This window comes from Chenopodium album, chromosome 8, assembly GCF_948465745.1.
Source record: "Chenopodium album chromosome 8, dcCheAlbu1.1, whole genome shotgun sequence".
In the NCBI taxonomy this organism is placed as follows: domain Eukaryota; kingdom Viridiplantae; phylum Streptophyta; class Magnoliopsida; order Caryophyllales; family Amaranthaceae; genus Chenopodium; species Chenopodium album.
Genome location: NC_137841.1, coordinates 19359918 through 19377761, shown reverse-complemented (window position 1 = coordinate 19377761; position 17844 = coordinate 19359918).

Here is a 17844-nt window from a genome sequence, read left to right as displayed (position 1 = left end):
AGATATTTCTCAAACTTCCTACGTGTAAAATCCTATGTTTTAACTCATTACGGATGGTCTTTCCAATGAGATCTTTTTTATGCATATGACAATAATTTTAATCAAAATTACGCACATAAAATACTTAGAACGTTTCGAGTCTCATCCACTCATTCTAAATCATTGCCGAAATAAATTTCAAGAATTAAAATAGAAATCCTCCCCAGCGGAGTCGCAAAAAAACTGTAGGGAATATCTCAAGCATTAATCCCCTAGCTTGAACCCCACTGTGATCATACACTAAAGTACGGTGGCGTCCAAAGGGAAAGAAGATAGAGCTAAAGAGTCGCCAACAAGTTTTTTAGGAACTTGTAAACCGTTCACGAGGTGAAGGTTACACCCCTTAAAGATCCAAGAGATCGTTAACTCCATAAGGTCTTGAACCAAATAGGGTTCGGGGATGAAGGTACAAATCCAACCTAAAAGAGATTGAACCTGCCCTAATAATATGCCTCTACTTTATTCAGATCGTATTCATGTGCACTTTCTGATTAACATGCAATCAACAGGATTACCCTAAACTTGTTTAATCTATGTTGGTTGAATTTTAATGCACAAATAAACTATTATTGGCGATCACTTGAATTATAATCATATTAACCCTAAACAAGATTATTAATTATCTTATTAAGCGTGATTACAAGTACAAATTCCCTTTAAACATGCATAAAAGGCGTGATCAAGCAATAACAATAAAAGTAATCAAGCAACATAATAATAATCATCATAAAAATAATAAAAATTATAATCATAATAATAAAAATTGTAATAATCATGTTAAAGCATAATATTAATAGCAAGATCCTAGGCATACATGATACTAACAAGATTAATAACAAATCCTAGCATGTCACTAAACAATAAAAATCATATATTTAGCCCTAACATGATACTAACATGATATTAGGAAAGAAAAATAGGAAGCATCATACTTTTAATCATACTTGATATTAAATTTACCCTAGACATGATACTAGGAATATCATAATAACAACCTAAACATGATTTCTACATAATAACATCAATAAAAATCATTAAAGCACTTACTTGGATGCCTCGTACTTCTTTCTAATAACAAAATACACACATTAGTAACTTCAAGGAAAATAATAAACAAGACAATTAAATTAAATAATTGAAAGAGAGATTTGGGAGCAAACCCTCAGAAATTAAACCTTTCACGTCTAGGGCGAAGGCAACTTCGAACTTGGCTAGGTGTTTCTTAATCTAATGAATGCGAATTTTTTATATTTGAGAGAAGACTAGTTTAGAAAAGAGAGAGAGTGAGAGTAATCAAGAAAATCTTGATGAGAGTTGGTGAATGAAAACGGAGTTTTTAGGAGACTATTTATAGAGAAAATCAGCCAAAAAGATAAAACATAAAAAATAGAGTTCTGACACAAAAGGCCAGATTAGCGCCAAACGCTGACCTTAGCACCAGGCGCTAAGGCTAACGTCAGGCGCCAAGCGTAGCGTCAGGCGCTACAGCTGTCGTTTGGCGTTGACTAATAATCGACGCGTTTTCTTAAAATCAGATAGAAATTGACCGTACAGGAGGATAAAATCGTTTTTTCCTCAAAAACATTCTTTTATTCTAATTAAAACTCTAAAAAGTCAACAAATGTCAATTTATCAATGCTAATCGAATTAGGAATGAAAAGAACCTTCTAGAAGAATCTAGAAGACTAAAACCATTCCTAATTGCATTAGGATTGATAAATCCATGTTAGGCCTTCCTCTAGATCATTGGGCCGCATATAAGGCTCAAACCAGGCCCAATTTAGTAATTTGGCCATAACTTCCTCAATATTCATCGGAATTGGGCTTATAATATATCGTTGGAAAGCTCTTTTCAAGCCCCATCCAAATACACTATTATTGGACCCATATCATGGACCAACCAAACTGGATTGACTGTTTTCTTAAAATAGGTTTTCAAAAACAGAGAGAAGAGAAAATAAATTAAAACTTTCCGCACCACTAAACTTTCCACACTTTCACTTCTTTCGATTATGATTCGACGTGAAAGGTACTCATCACTGGGTTTGGTTTTGGGGAGACACAAATGGGTGTCTACACCTAGGTTAAACTCAATAAGATTCAATGGAAATATAGCTTCTCCTATTTTCAAAGGCAAGCCTTTGAATATTTTATTACAATGAACAAGTTTGCCCGTAGGCAGACTGACTGACACATCAACATGACTCGATTTAGTTAAGTTTAACTTGCGCACAACAGAAGTAGAAATGAAAGAGTAAGCTGCTCCAGAGTCAAACAGAGTGTTGACAAAGACAGAATGAATAGAAAAAGTACCAGTAACTACATCCAAGGACCTCTCAGCTTCTCCCTTGCTCATCACAGACAAGCGCCCAGGAGTGTTGTTGTTGCCTGAGTTGTTGTTGTTGCCGTTGCCAGACCTGTTATTGTTGTTGCTACCATTTCCAAACTTCCCATTCTGACCATTTCCCTTATTCCCCTGGCTGGTGAAGTTGTTAGGCCACTATTGGGTGTTCCCACCATTTCCCTGTTGTTTCTGCATAGTGTAACACTCATATTCCATGTGCCCCCTTTTGTTGTAGAACCGGCAAGTCACCAAATTCCCATCACAGTCTCTCCCAGGGTGGTTTCTCCTATACCTCTTACAGTGGTAGCTTCTCTCTCCATTGTTATCATTAGAAGAACTGCTAACATTTTGGTTACCCATATCAAAGGAGTTCCCATTCCTAGGCCTCTTAAAGTTACTCTGGTTCTCAGATTTCCCAAAGTCCTTCCTTTTCTCCCTAGCCGTAGCACTCGCACTAGCACTTTTAGTATTCAGATGGTACAGGTGTGCAGCTCTCTCATATACCTTGTCGAGGGTTTTAAAAAATTTCCTGGCTAGATCTTTCTGTAACTCGTCAGTCAATCCTTGCTCAAACCTTTGAGCCTTCAGTTCTTCAGTTTGTACAACCTCAGGAGCGAACCTAGAAAGGGTCATAAACTTATTATAATACTCAGAGATTGACATATCTTCCATTTCCAAGCTTATAAACTCCCGAGCCTTTTGTTTCTTCAGGAATGGAGAGTAAAACTTGTCCCTTAAGGAGGTCTTAAACACTTCCCATCCAAAGTTAGGTTTGGCCCTAACGGTCACAACATTTCTCCACCAGATATCAGCTTCGTCCTTAAGGTACATAGCGGCCTGGTCCACTTTCATACCCTTAGGACAATTGAGTGCCATGAACAACTTGTCAAACTCTCGAATCCAGTTTTCTAGGAAAGTAGGGTCAGTACCTCCCTTAAAAACTAGTGGCCTAACCTGGGCCAGCTTCTTAAACATCTCAGTTAGGGGGTCGACTTGGTCTCCCCGATTTTGGTTCAGATTTTCAGCCAACAAACGAATAGCATCAGCTAAGGCAGCGTTCTCAGCCATTCTAGCTCTACGCATGAAAGAGAATAAATATGCACTCCATTTTAAATGAAACCCAAATACTATTTACACATATTCATTGAATCACAATAATACATTTTGTCACATAAATTGGTTCAAAAGGGTACTTTAAGATTGCACCCCCTTGTCCCAAGCAAAACCGCACAATATAAACATGATTCATCCGCAGGATTAAATGAAGTTAAGAAAATAATTTTCCCATCATGCGCCACTCTTACTAAATTTAATTATAGACAAAGAAATTCTTCCCAAAATTATATGATCACAAAAATTAAACTTGCTCTTGCTCACAAAAAAGTAAAATGAAGCTCTTAAAATAAAATACCAACTTCTTATTATAAATTAAATAAAGGTATCAATCCCAAATAATAACTATGTAGCACTGGCTACTTATTAAAATTAATAATCTAAATCATAATATAATGAGTTTTCTAATAACCATGATCGATGGCAAATGCCTTATTCATGCTAAATCCGCCCTAACAAAGATAATCCTCAAGGTATCACATTGCCGTTCTTATCTTTCTTCTCATTATAATTATTAACATTGAAATCAGGATCATTTTCATCATCTGAGTCTTCAATAATTATTGCCTTGTAAAGGGGATTTGGATTCCTAGTAGCTCTCTTCCCAGCATTTGGATCTTCAGGTGGTGGTTGTAGCCATTCAAGATCATCCTCATTTGGTAATTCAATAAGAGAATGCTCATGGAAAATTCTCTTATAGGTTTTATGCTTTTTATTCTTTGCTGTCTTAAATTCATGTATGCACTGGTAATCTTCTTCATCAGGATTAGTTGGCATAATAATCCTTTCCAAATTCTCCAGAGTATCTTCACTTTGAGTATCATTCTCATCCTCAGACACGACTATGGGGTTGTTCCTAGTACCATTCATGCTTTCAGACGTGATTACTAAGTCGCTCATCTCTTTTCTATGTCAACCCAACGCAACAAACATTCAAAAAGCATAACACAAGCACATCACAAAATAAATCAATTAGAACATTAATTACAACATGTTAAATAAATAAGAAAAATAACACTTCATGTGATAATTAAATGAAAAGATATGTATGAAATATGCATGCATTCCCTTCTTAAGTCTACCCAAAGCTCGCTAAGTAGACAAAATAAACTTCAAAATAATTTTAAATAAAATGGTTTAAAACATATTAGTTTCAAATAATAATAATAAAAAATTAATCTTTAAATTCAAAATTTTAACCATTAAATAGGCGCCTAAGACATACTAAGCTAATTGGTTTTAGTGGTAATTAAATCTAACCTAAGCTCTGATACCACTTTGTAACACCCCAATAGTTCTCTCTTTAAACCTGTGAGGACCCTGATTAATATTCAAGAGAATTATTGGCGTGCTACCGCCACGTGTTTAAACGTTAAAGCTTTTTCAGAAAATAGTAGTGGAAAAACTAAATCAATTATTTATAAGTTTCAAAAACCAAATACCAAAACCAAACTAAATCTTACAACTTGGAACCATTAAGGCCTTTATTCAAAACTCAAACCAATAGAAATAGTACGAAAGAAAAGTTGAGTTTAAATAACTTCAAAAGTAAATAACAACAAAAATAAGAAAAGTAATCAACTCCCCACTCAAGATCCCACCATCTAGATACGGATGATGCATGTTTAAGAACCTATGGTTAATATGCTCCACAATATTACAAGTGTAAAAATTGGATCGTCACAGGGTCATTGAAAGGCGAAGGTCATGATCAAAGAAAGACACACAAAGCACGTAATCAGCAAAGCTGAGTACATACAAGCTGCAAAACATAAAAGAAATCCTTAACATGCTACTAATAATCAATCATCACGCATCATTAGTTTATAGACTCGACACATGAGTCAACTATTTATATTACTAAGACTCCATTAATTAATAATAGGTAAATCATTATTTTTATGAATTGGATTACGCAATAGACAAGGTTGTCGAACCCATGCTCCATTTGGAAAATCAATAAAAGAAAAACCCCATGCCTCCTTTCGAAAACATCAATAAACATCCAACGACCACGGGCAAGACTCCGTGGCAGTAGTTAGTATGAGATCTCACCTAACTCCTAGTTTTAAAAAAATATTTGAAATAGGTGACTCGTAGATCAGACGGCCTGGAGAAAAGTGCATGGCTAATACTCCGTGTACCCCAACCCCATTACTCCAGATGTGCACCAATCCATAGTTTTATTGCTCATCCATCTTGCACGTTACGTGATTTATAGGTTTAGACTTAGTGATGACTCACATGCATAACAATACAAACATTCCAATAACAATTCAATCAAGTAAGACAAGTTTCCAATTTCAATTCTTGATTTATTAGTGACAACAACATTTATTATTTAATCCTTTAACTACCTCGGCGTATAAACACCTTGAGTGCATAAGGCATCCCACAAACTTAGCCTCGTCACATAAGACTTAAATTTTTCCTTTACTCATCCTGTTTGCATAATCATGAATGAGTAATAAATTAATCATTACACCAATCACATACCTTTGCCTCTAAGCGCACCTTGCATAATTAGAGCACAAATAATACTTGCAATATAAAATAGTGCACATCATATGAAATTCACAATGTATAACCAAACAATTTAACCTAGTCATCCCTATACATGATACTAAGTTATCGATCCGTCCTTAAACATGCACCTAAAAGCAAGGTTTCGTAACTTGTACGTACCTTGTGTAAACAATTCGGTTGGTCACTTTAGAACTAGAAGTCACCTTCTATAAAGTCCTCTCCTAAACCAAACAATGAGAAATAAGTCAATACCCAAGCAAATAAATTTACAGCAGTACTAAACTACTTTAAAACCTCTTAAATCTTCAAAATAAAGCTTTTAAATTGTTCCCCTTAGCTAATAATAATAATATAACATCCCAACTATAAGTTTATATGTTAAAATCATGAAAATATAGCATATAATATAAAATTACAGCAAGTTTAACTTACTAACATATGCTGAAAATTTGTTTTATTAATAGTTTTTTATGCAATTCAAATAATCTATACTTATCATATTGCATAAATAGTTGTTTAAAACATATAGAAGCATTATAAAACTTTAATTATGGCTCAAAACTAATAAAAATCAGATTATATAAAATCTAAAAAATAATTTAAATTATAAATTTCAAACTTTTGAAGATCTACATTCATAATTCAATAGTTAGAACAGTATATTACACATTAAAACCTTAAAACCCTTCAAATAAACAACATAAAACTCAAATTTCACAAAATATATAATCTGAAAATTAATATATAATCAAAATAATCATACTTTGATGTAGTTTAAACATAGTATAATTAGATAACTTGATTAGCACGTTATCAAGCCCTAAAACATGAAAAATCAAGGTTTAAACTCTAAATTATACAACATATATAATCTAAAATTTTATATAATAAATTAAAATGCTAAAACTCATAAATTTATAATATTTTATAACTTATATATAAAATCAAACTATAATAACAATAATTTAGAATTGAAATCAAATAAAAATTGAAGCTTTAAATCAAAAATAACAAAACAAAAGAAGTGAGGAAAAATGGAGGAAGAGGGGCGAACTGCATGGCTGCTGTACGGTGGTTCGTCGGGGTGGCTGGAGGTGCGGCTGGGCGGCGGTGGTGGTGCATCTGGAGCAGCGACAACAGCTTGTGTTTTTTTTTTTTTTTTTTTTTTTTATTGAGTCGTGAAATAAGGAGGAGGAAAAGAGTTGAGGGTTTTTTTTTTCTTTTTGTTTCACGTGAAAGAGAGAAGAATAATAGGTGAGGGTTTTATTTTATTTGGGTTTTTGTTCTCTAATTTTATTAGGAGTAGGATTTGGGTAATTTGGGTTTGGGTAGGAATTGAGTATTTGGGCCACTAAGTTAAGAAAGGCCTATAATTTAAATAAGAACTTAGTAGTTTTAACTTACTAATAAAGAAAATTTTATTACTTTTACATTAAATAATTCATACTTATAAAACTGAAATTAAAATATTTTTATAGATAATAAATAATTATATTAGAAAAATATGGGGGATTACAAAAGTTGAGGGAAACGTTTGCTTATTTAGCAGTTGAACACCAAATAAAAGGGAAACATTTGATGACTTGGCTTTCAAACGCGAAACCTTAGGGACCTGCAGAAGATGAGTAAGCAAAACATAAATGACCTGAAGGCATTTCTCTGATTTAATTGGTGATTATACTTTAGTTGATGGAGTTTTGATGATTTCTTCACACTAAAAAAAAAGTTGTTTAAACTTAAAGGACTTCAGTAAAAGCATTTTTAATAGCCAAAATAACTGAAATTCAGTGTGTATTAAAAAACTAGCCATTAGAGTTCAACATGGCTATATAATAGTCTTCATCTTCAGCACCAAAAATAGTCAGACCATCACCAAAATAATTCATCTGCTGCTTGAAGTAGTTCCTCTGTGGAATTCTTGAACAATTCAGCCTTCAGAGAAAAATTAAATCCGATTTATTTTGATAATTTCTAGCACCAGTAGGGGTTCATTTGGCAGTGGTACTACTTGCCATTGTGGTATGCCATTGTCAAGAACTAGATCATGGACTAAAGACAACCTATGAAGGAGGTTCATGGCATGTCCTGATTACGTTGCAAACATAAATAGAAGGGGATGCATGGTTTTTAAGTGGTTTGATGAAGGGTAGACTAACTGGTAGAGAGATGTGATATTAGGTTTAATGGAAGATAAGAAGATGTTAGTTGCTGATGTTGACCACTTAAGGGAGAATATGGATGAAGCAAAGGACTACGCAAGGAAGATGCAGACACAGTATTTGATGCTGAAGATGAAATAAGGGAAAAGGGGAGGGTTTCTGTAGGGTTTAAGTGTGAAGTGTGGGGGTTAATTACATTACTACTACTGGTTGTTTCTATTTTTGGGATTAGCAAAATTGTCAATTAGTTATTAGTTGGAATAATAATGGTACTCTATGTATTGACTTTATGAATGAATGATAAATTGTTTTATGCTAAGTACCTTAATGTTTCTTGTTTGATATTTTCAATTGTTTTGCTCTAGCTGTAGGAGTTTATAGGTACGATTGCGGAAAATATGAATCATATTCATATAGCACCTAATCCCAAGATCATGCACAACACATAAAGAATTAGAATTAATACCTTTGTAGCGTGATTCCACGTGTGATCGAACAAGAACAAGGGAGACAAAGAACCTCAAACGTGATTCCTCTACTTGGTCCATGGGCACGGATTAAAACCTCCACTAATGCTAATTAGTTGCAATTGAACCCTTCAATTGACCTTCTAAGGAGAAGAACGAGCAACGAACCACCACACATGCCACTAGGGGTGGCCGGCCGTGAGTCCAAGGGGAGGAGAGAGAGAGAGCCGTGGGTTAGAGAGAGAGTGAGTGGATTTTGAGATTTTGGTTGCCTTGATTCACAGTCTACTGTAAGTTGATTATGACTTAATTAATCAACCCTAGGCACAGATCTTATTTATAGATCTCATGTCTAAATAAGAGTCTATGACAAATCCCAAAACCTAACTCAAGTCTAACTATGCTAGCCCAATCCAATTCATGATTAGTTACTTGCTCATGAGGCCCATAAATGGGCCTCTAACTTGCTTAACTCAATACCCTTGTGTGTGACCTCATAGGATCCATTCTAGTGGGCTTTGAACTATTTGACTAGCCAAAGATCATTGATCATAGTCTAGCAACAGATAATGACGACCCAAAAAACAAACTTATTATCTCCATAATAGTGATCCTTGATATATATAGCAATTGCACTTATCGAAGACATAACTCCTTCAATCTCCCACTTGTCTGAGACAAGTGCGCAATATTCAAATTTCTTAAGTCAATGTGTGTCGATTTGATAATATGATTTCATCTCATGTTGTGATCATATTAATCTACAAATTGTTTCTTGAAAACTGAGTTAGAATTAAAAAACAAATGATTACTATGTAATCTATTTGAGCACGGCCATGCATTTTCTAAATTCTCCCTCTTCAAAGGGCCAAGAAACATTCCTAATTAAATAGGTAGACTCAATCCAATCTTTTGGCAACCAAGGCTCCCACTCAAATCATGAAGTAACCAGGAAACACCCTTTATAATCTCTAGTTACGGGAAAACGTTTGAGTGTACACAGTTATATCAATCATTGAATGGAATCAATGTTCCACTCATGTCAAAGGAATCCACTAATATATCTGGAAGTTCTATACTTGAACTTCAAAGTAGTTCTATAGTTCGACCATGCATCATTCATGCATATCCATGTGATTGACCGAGCTTCACTACACTCCTATAGCCCATGAAACTGCGTTATCCAATCAATCTTACATGCTAGTCCATTTCAAGAAATAATTTATGTCCACTTTAATGATTCCTAACTAGGAACTTGAATAATATATGGATTTTGTTCACCTGTGGGGTTTCATTCACCAGGTCATCAACCTGATGAGCCCATCAATCCATAATTATTTTGGACATTTTATTTAATATTAAAAACCTTAATTAAATAAGAGAAATGATGAATTTCTAATTAAACATAATTCTGCCAATGAATGTATTACAAATGTAATAATTTTTTCTCAAAAACAAATACAACTTAAATTACATCATTAGCCTCAATCCAGTTGCATTAGCATCTTTCTCATGCTTGGGCAATGGAAGGGGTTTAGTAAGTGGATCAGCGATATTTTTATCCGTATAAACTTTGCACATCTTGACATCTCCTTTGCCAACGATTTCTCGAATGAGATGATACTTCCTCTCGACATGTTTGGATTTGAAGTGTGACCTAGGCTCCTTTGATTGAGCAATGGTGCCATTGTTGTCACAATTCAATTCAATTCCCTTTTGAGCACTTGGTAACGATGTCCATCTAAATAAGGAATTTCTTAATCCAAACTACTTCCTTAGCTGCTTCAACAGTAGCTAAATACTCTGATTATGTTGTATAGTCTGCGACAGTGCTTTGCTTTGAACTCTTCCAGCTCACTGCTCCTCCATTCAAACAGAAGATGTATCTAGATTGAGATTTAAAATCAACTCTGTGTGTTTGGAAACTCGCATTCGTATTACCTTTAACAACCAACTCATCTTTGCCACCGTATACTAGAAACATTCCTTTAGTTCCTCTCAAGTACTTAAGGATGTTCTTGGAAGCTGTCCAGTGTGCTTCACCTGGATTTGCCTAAAATCTGCTACACATGCTTAAAGCATATGAAACATTCGGCCCTGTACAAATCAAGGCATACATTATCGACCCTACTACTAAAGCATAAGGTATAATAGCCATACATCTCATCTTGTCTGGCATAACCGGACATTGAGATTTACTGAGCGTAATGCCATGGGACATGGGGAGAAATCCTCTCTTGGAGTTTACCATCTCGAACCTATCAAGAATCTTATCAATATAAGTCTCTTGACTCAGTCCAATCATCCTTCGACATCTGTCTCGATGGATCTTGATTCCCAATATGTACTCAACGTCACCCAAGTCTTTCATGGAGAAACAACTCTTCAACCACTCCTTGACAGACTCAAGCATTGGTATGTCATTCCCCATGAGTAGTATGTCATCTACATACAAGACTAAGAAAACTATGCTGCTCCCACTGGACTTCTTGTATACACAAGGTTCCTCTCCGCTTTTGAGAAAAACAAAATGTTTGATCGCTTCATCAAAACGAAGGTTCCAACTCCTTGATGCTTGCTTCAATGCATAAATGGATTTCTAAAGTTTGTATACCTTTTCAGGATTTTCTGGATCTTCACAACCCTCAGGTTGTGTTAGATACACTTAATCCGTCAAGAACCCATTCAAGAAGGCAATTTCGACATCCATCTGCCAAATTTCGTAATCGAAAAATGCAGCAATCGCTAGAAGAATCCGAATAGACTTAAGCATTGCTACTGGAAAAAAGGTTTCATCATAGTCAATACCATGAATCTGTCTGTACCCTTTTGCAACCAGCCTTGCTTTATAGATGTAAGCATTTCCATCCTTGTCTGTTTTAATCTTGTAGACCCACTTGCAACCAATAGGTTTTACCCCATTAGGCAAGTCCACCAGGGTCCACACAACATTTTCAGATATCGATGCCATTTCGGATTTCATTGCCTCAAGCCATTTATCTAAGTTAGGGCTCACCAAAGCTTGCTTGTAGGTTGTAGGTTCCTCATTCTCCAATAAGAAGATTTCAGAATCCTCAGTTAACATAACTTTAACAAACTATTTGTTTTTAATTATGGCAGACCTACGTGGGGTAGGAGCAACAATAGGAATGTTACCTTCAACTCTTTGAAGATTTTCGCAAGAATTAGATTCAAGTGGGGCAATAGGAGTCTCCCTAGTCAAATTTGCTTGCTCCGACGCATGATTATGCGCCCTCGCCTCTGATGTGATGTTATCCACATCCATTTGTAGATCGTCTCAAATTTTTTTGAGAACTACTTTACTCCCACTTGTCTTTCTAGAGAGGAATTCCTTTTTTAGAAAGACACCTCACGAGCAACAAACACTTTGTTATCTTCGCGATTGTAGAAGTAATACCCTTTTGTTTCTTTGGGATAGCTCACAAATAAAAATTTGTCTGATTTAGGGCCAATTTTGTCGCTTTGTAAACGTTTTACATAGACCTCACAACCCCAAACTTTGAGATAAGACAACTTTGGAACTTTTATGGTGTGATCTCAACTGCTTTGGATGGGCTTCTGTTTAGTATGTTGGGCAACTGCTACTAATGCATATCCCTAGAATGATATGTGAAGATAAGCAAAGCTCATCATGGACCGAACCATATCTAGTAAGGTCCTATTCCTCCTTTCTAACACACCATTAACTGTGGTGTCCCTGGAGGGGTTAATTGTGAAAGTATTCCACAATTAATCAGATGTTCATCAAATTCTTGAGTCAAATATTCACCACCACAATCGGATCATAGTGCTTTAATTGTCCTCCCAAGTTGGTTTTGTACCTCATTCTGGAATTCCTTGAACTTTTCAAAGGATTCCGACTTGTGTTTCATTAAATAGATATAACCATATCTACTTAAATCATCAGTGAAAGTAATGAAGTAGTTATAACCACCTCTAGATTTTGAACTCATTGGTCCACATACATCTGTATGTATGAGGCCCAAAAGGTCACTAGCTCTTTCACCTTTTCCAGTAAAAGGCAGTTTGGTCATTTTACCTAACAAGCATGACTCACAATTCTGAAATCATTCATAATCAAATGAAGTTAGGGGTCCATCCTTATGTAATTTCTCGATGCGCGATTGGTTTATATGACCTAACCTACAATGCCATAAATAGGTTTGGTTTGATTCATCTGTTTTACGCTTATTCTAATCAATGTTGTAAACATGAGTTGTATAATCTAAGATATACAAACCATTAATCAATTTGGCGTTAGCATATAACATAGTTCCTTTAGAAATAAAACAACACTTGTCTCTTATTTCAAAAGAAAAACCATGAGTATCTTAAACAGGAACTGAAATAATGTTCTTGGTAATTGTTGGGACATAATAACAGTTATTAAGTACCAAAATAAGACCAAACGGAAGCCTCAAATGATAGTTTCCAATAGCAAGTGTAGCAACTTTTGCCCCATTTCCTATTCGAAGTGTGACTTTCCCTTTTGCTAACTTCTTACTCCCTTCTAGGCCCTGCATGTTATTAACAATATGAGCACCACAACCGGTATCGAATACCAAAGTTGAAGAAGAAGTAAGATTAATTTCTACAACAAAAACATTAGGTAACTCTTTACCTTCCATTTTCACTGGTGTGTAATGGGGACACCCAAGTATGTGGCAAGACCACCTACCGCAGTAGATGCATTGGCTTCCTTCCCTCTTCAAGTACTCCTCTGAATGGTTGACCAAAAGGTTGACTAATGTCACTGTTGAGCCTTCATCATCATGAATAAGCTTGACTAGATCAAATCCATCATGGAGCAAGAACAAGATAGAGTCATCATCAAACGACCTCCCTAGGATATCCATCTGATTGAATAATCCAACAGTTCATTGACATGGGTCCTAACTGACTGACCAGGCATGAGTTCTTAGCCATAATCTTACAGTGGATACTGTAAGTCTCAAACCTTACACTGTCAGTCCAGGAGTAGTTAATTAGAGGGATCAAATTAACGACCTCTCTTACATTATGGTCGTTGATGCCTCCACTTCCTAATGCCCCAATGCCACCTCGACAGATGGCACGAAGACATTCATGCAGATTGGTAAACTCATAGTGCCTGAACCTTCTTTTCCAACAAGTTGGAATAGATTTTAAAATAAGATTCCTGATTTTCTCTGCATCCAAAACATCTTTTGCACGCCTTTCAAGAGTAAAACCAATAGTGTATCTGCTCTCAATGGGTATGTATAAACGAGCTTCAACCCTTTGACTTCTGAGAACATTTCTCAGCTCGTTTTCCCATTCCCTGAAGTTTATGAGATTCAGCCTTAATTTCAATTTGTTAGGAAAAATAGTGTTGTCGTAAAGGTTATTCATCTACAAACAAAGCAAAACAAGGCAAAGTTCAATAATTATGTTTAATAAATTTAAAGTACCATAAACGATTTAAATTTGGTAAATTTAAAACACTTTATTCAATTAAATGATCCTAATTTGAATTAAGTGATTCCAAGATCCTTTATTTGTGCAATAATTGACCTGAATTTGGCCCTACCATCAACCATTACATTTTCAAGGTGAGTAAACTCTTTATTGAATACAACTCTTGTAGTTCTTGGTTGAATAATTAATCATCAAATGTTTGATTATTACTCTTAGCTTCAAGGTTCTAAACTCTTTAGGTAACCTTGTTGAGTATAACCAATTAAAATTGTAAAACTTGATTTACCCCAACTCTCCCAAGATATAATATGATACCCAGCTTTGACATGACTCATCACAAATATCAAAGGTTTATCGGGTTTTTAATTGGAAAAGCAACCTCAATATTATTGGGACCTAGATTTATTATGTTGTGATTATTTAGTGAACTCTAGCGCATCATCAATCAACATAAAATAAATCTAACATGCATAATCTACTAATGCATAAATAAAACATGACATAGTATGGCCCCTTAATCCTAAGAAAACTAATAAAGTAGAAAATGCTCCCACTTAAATCTTCATGGATCTCATCCATCTTATTCCTTTGGGTCTCCACTCCATTGGCTTCTTAGATCAATTGCAATCGATAATATTATTCAATTCTATCTATTACTTAAATAAAATAAAATAAATTACAAAAATACTTAACGGTACGTGTAGGGAATATTTCAAGCATTACCCCAAACTTGAACCCCACTGTGATCATACACTAAAGTACGGTGGCGTCCAAAGGGAAAGAAGATAGAGCAAAAGAGTCGCCAACAAGTTTTAGGAACTTGTAAACCGTTCACAGGGTGAAGGTTACACCCCTTAATGATCCAGGAGATCGTCAACTCCAATAGGTCTGGAACCATGACTGGTAGTTCGGGGATGAAGATACAAATCCAACCTAAAAGAGATTGAACCTGCCCTAATAATAGGCCTCTACTTTATTCTGATCGTATTCATGTGTGCTTTCTGACTATCATGCAATCAATAGGATTAACCCTAAACCTGTTTATCTATGTTGGTTGAATATTAAGGCACAAATAAATCTATTATTAGCAATCACTTGAATTATAATCTAATTAACCTAAACAAGATTATTAATTATCTTATTAAGCGTGATAACAAGTACCAATTCCCTTTCAACATGCATAAAAGGCGTGATCAAGCAATAACAATAAAATATCAAGCAACATAATAATAAACATCAAAATAATAATTATAATCATAATAATAATAATTAAAATAATCATGATCATAAATTATAACAATTATTATCATAATTAAAATAATAAAATTAAGGAAAATTTGGATTTTGGTACCTCAAAAATGGGGGTAATTGAATTTTGGTACCCATTTAAAAATTTTTTTTAAAAAAATTGGTACCTCAAAAATGACATAACTGTAAGTTTTTTGTTAAAGGGGCCCATTATCTAATTTTTTAATAATTTAATTTATTAAAAAAAAAAAGAAAAAACAAATTTTTCTAAAAAAAAAAAAAACTTGCCACTGCCACCCTTTCCCCTGTGCCGGATTCCGGCTGTTGGTGGCCAAATTCCCCGGGCACCGGCGCCGGCGTCGGCCACCCTACCCCCTCCCTTTTCCCTCCTCCAATCTCAACCATAAGGGCCCATAACCCCTGTTTTCCCCTTCCCCGAAACCGTAGCGCAACCACAGCCTTCCCTCCCCCCTCGTTCCTGGTCGCGGCGGCAGCCAGCTGTGGTTGGGTTTCGTGCCTGGCCGCGGCGGCAGCTTGCTGTGGCTGGGATTTTTTCTTAGCCGCAGCGGCAGCCTGTTATGGCTGGGATTTGTTCCTGGCCGCGGCGGCAGCCTGCTGTGGCTGGGATTCGTTCTTGGCCGTGGCGGCAGCCTACTGTGGCTGGGATTCGTTCCTTGCCACGGCGGCAGCCTGCTGTGGCTAGGATTTGTTCCTGGCAGCGGCGACAGCCTGCTGTGGCTGGGATTCGTTCTTGGCCGCGGCGGCAGCCTGCTATGGCTAGACTTCGTGCCTGGCCGCGGCAGTAGCCTGCTGTGGCTAAGCTTCGTTCCTGGTCGCGGCGGCAGCCTGCTATAGCTTGGTGGTCGCCGTTGGGAAGGTATAAGGAGGGAGGCTAGCAGTGTAGTGGCTGAGGGGGAGGAGGGGGCGGCTGGAAGGTGGCATGACCATGGCTGGGCCCCACTAACGGAAAACTTAATAAAAGTTGGACGGAGGTACTGTAAGCTACAGTTATGTCATTTTTGAGGTACCAATTTAAAAAAAAAATTAAATGGGTACCAAAATTCAATTACCCCCATTTTTGAGGTACCAAAATCCAAATTTTTAAAATTAATCATAATTAACATAATCATGTTAAAGCATAATAATAATAGCAAGATCCTAGGCATGATACTAACAAGATTAATAACAAACCCTAGCATGTCACTAAACAATAAAAATCAAAGCTTTAACCCTAACATGATACTAACATGAATTTAAGGAAAGAATATAGGAAGCATCGCAGGAATCATAATAAGCATATTTGATATTAGAAACCTTTTCCCTAAACATAATACTAGGAATCATTGTTGTCATTCAAAACATCAAGCATCCTAACATGATACTAGGAATCACAATAACAACCTAAACATGATTTCTATATCATAATATCAATAAATCAATTAAAGCACTTACTTGGATGCCTCGTATCTCTTTCTAATAACAAAATATACACGTTAGTAACTTCAAGGAAAATAATAAACAAACAATTAAATTGAATAATTGAAATAAAGATTTGGGACCAAACCCTCAGAAATTAAAACCTTTCATGTCTAGGGCGAAGGCAACTTCGAATTATGCTAGGTGTTTCTTGGTCTTCTGAATGCGGAATGTTGTATGTAAAAAGGCTAGTTTAGAATAAGATAGAGAGAAGAAGCTTTAGCTTAGAGAGAGAAGATAATTAGAGAATTGTTGATGAAAAACAGAGGTTTTAGGAGGCTATTTATAGAGAAAATCAGCCAAACAGATAGAAAAACAAATTAGTGTTTCGACGAGAATAAAACAGATTAGCGCCAGACGTTGATCATTAGAGCCAGGCGCTACAGCTAGCGCCATGCGCCAGGCGCTAATGTCTGTTGTCAGGCGCTAATTATTATTTTCATGCGTTTTCTTAATTCAGATAAAATTTAGCCGTACATAAGGGTAAAATCGTATTTTCCTTAAAAACACTCTTTTATTTTGAATAAAACTCTAAAAAGTCAACCAAAGTCAAATTATCAATGCTAATTGAATTAGGAATGAGAAGAACCTTCTAGAAGAATCTAGAAGACTAAAATCAATTCTAATTGCATTAGGAATGATAAATCCATATTAGGCCCTCCTCTAGATCATTGGGCCGCATATAAGTATCAAACCGGGCCTAGTTTAGTAATTTGGCCATAACTTCCTCATTATTCATCGGAATTGGGCTTATAATATATCGTTGGAAAGCTCTTTTCAATCCCCATCCAACTACACTATTATTGGACCCTTTCTATGGATCGAACCAAACTAGATTGGTTGTTTTCTTAAAATAGGTTTTCAAAAACAGAGAGAAAAGAAAAGAAATTAAAATTATCCGCAACACTAGACTTTCCACACTTTCACTTCATTCGATTATGATTCGACGCAAAAGGTACTCATCACCGGGTTTGGTTTTGGGAAGACACAAATGGGTGTCTACAGAAGCCCCACT